This window comes from Melampsora larici-populina (genome assembly GCF_000204055.1).
Source record: "Melampsora larici-populina 98AG31 unplaced genomic scaffold MELLAscaffold_159, whole genome shotgun sequence".
NCBI classification, from domain to species: domain Eukaryota; kingdom Fungi; phylum Basidiomycota; class Pucciniomycetes; order Pucciniales; family Melampsoraceae; genus Melampsora; species Melampsora laricis-populina.
In genome coordinates, this window is record NW_006768922.1 from 9,740 (window position 1) to 11,948 (window position 2,209).

Consider the following 2,209-nt stretch of genomic DNA (forward strand, 5'->3'; position numbering starts at 1 on the left):
GGCTTTAATCATGTTAGAAAACCATCCAATCCGACCTGCGATTGCTCCTATGAAGAACAAGCTGGCCGAGTACTTTGACGACGCCATAAAGAAACCAGTCTATCTTTGTGCTCACCTATTGGACCCTCGCAGCAAGGATCATGAACTTTCTTCGGTCACTCTCCTGCGAGCAGGAATCATCAATCAAGATGATTGGCGAGACACCTTTTTGACAGAGGCTCGCCAATTCATTCCAAACTCCGAGCAAATTGATGAAGATATCGAATCAATCACTCACACTGAAGAAGATGGACCTCGATCATTCATTTCAGCACCTAAGAAGAAGCGAACTTTAGATGTAGAACTTGTTGCTTACCTTGCTGAACCTCGAGAGCCAGGGAATCGTGATCCCTTGGATTATTGGAATGAAAATGCAAAGAAGTATCCCTTGCTATCCAAGATGGCTCGAATCTTCCTCTCGGTTCCAGCATGCAGCACTCCTTCCGAACGCGCCTTTTCAGCTGGAGGACGTGTTCTCACTAAGCGTCGCCATGGTCTCAAATCAGATACATTTGAAGCGCTTGTATGCCTCAAGACTTGGAATAAGGTGTTAACTACGATTGTTTTGTTTTTTTCCATGTTTTTCTTTTCTCTACCTTTCTATTTCTAAAATTGTTTAGTCAATAGTATCTAGCCTACAACTAAGTCACAAAACACAGTCTTGTATACATGGTTTTTGAAGAAATAAAGATGAGTTTCACCTAAACCTGCCCCCATGCCAAAATAGCGGGTCGGTCCGGGTCAACCCGTTATTACCAAGATCCCCGCCGAAGCCCGCTTGACCCGGTCCTGGGACCGGTCCCGGCCCGGTTTTTCCGGACCGGGTCGGTGCATTACTCGTAGCCCTTAGCATCACACCTTCAGCAACCCATAGCGTCGCGGCTTCGCCACACGCACAATCCTCAACTTTTCCACCTGCCTGAATTTTTAATCTTTGCAAGTTCAACAACCCTCGTCAACCCACATCAAATGAACAAAACCAAACCGAATTCCAAGTCAACATAATCCAACATACCATATTAATGATCCAATCAAGCCAGAAACATGGAACCTCATCAAAAACTGCTAAATCACAATTGGGACAACAAAAAGTCGGGTTCTTGAATGAAAAGCTTATAAAATGCTCGAATTCGATTCAGGATATTATTCATGTTTTTGCTTGAGAAGGAAATCAAAAAAATAGAAAACGATTCAAGATTGAATTAAATGCGCTTGTTCAAATCAATAGACATAAAAAACAATCAACTAAGCAAATTGAGATTAAAAAATTATTCCTCTTTATCTCGACCAACACATGATCAATCAAGATTTAACAGATTGAAGCTTGTAAAATGCTGGATGATTTGAGTCAAAAATGGCAGGATTCCATTTCAAGCAACAATTCACTTGAATTTCAATTCGACCCCCGAAAATGAACCAAGGAGAGGTATAGAGATGAGTTTACTGGGACTGTTGTGTAAGTCGGAGCATGTAATTTATTGCATATGTCCATCTTGCGATTGATATGAGGATTTAACTGATGAATTATTTTAAATTTTATTGTTTTTGTTTTGTTTTTTTGGACGACCAACTTCATAACAAGAAAGCACAAAACAAAAGTAAAAAGGTTTTCGGATCCATAATCGTATCATCTAAATTGTCATTTTTATCTTTGTCTTACTCTTATCTTTTTTTGTTCTTCTTTCTGAATATCAGAATGCAAAAGGAAAAGAATTTAAGTCTTTGTCTTCTTTCACATTTCTACTTTTTGGGAGGTGACTCGTGAGCGTCTTTGAGTTTGAGGTGTTTTTTTTTCACCAAAACCCCCAAAACGAGAAATGAGGTTTCCTCTGCTCAGCATTGTTTATATTTTGTCATTACATTCTATCTAGATTGTCTCTAGAATGATATCTTCCACATATCTTTGTGTGTTTTGGGGGTATTGCTATGTATGGGGATGAACTCATTACATCGGTTTCGCTGTAGATCTGAAGCCTTCCTTAGGCTTTAACCCCTATGGTGGATTGATACCAGAATCTCTTATCAAGACCTGAATCAACAGAATTGAGGGTACTTGATAGATAGATGGGTTTGTGATGATTCACTCACATTGATCCAAGATACTTAATCAAAGACCGTATGATTTGCCTAACTTAACTAAGTCCCTCTCGGACGAAAGACGGCGTTGCGG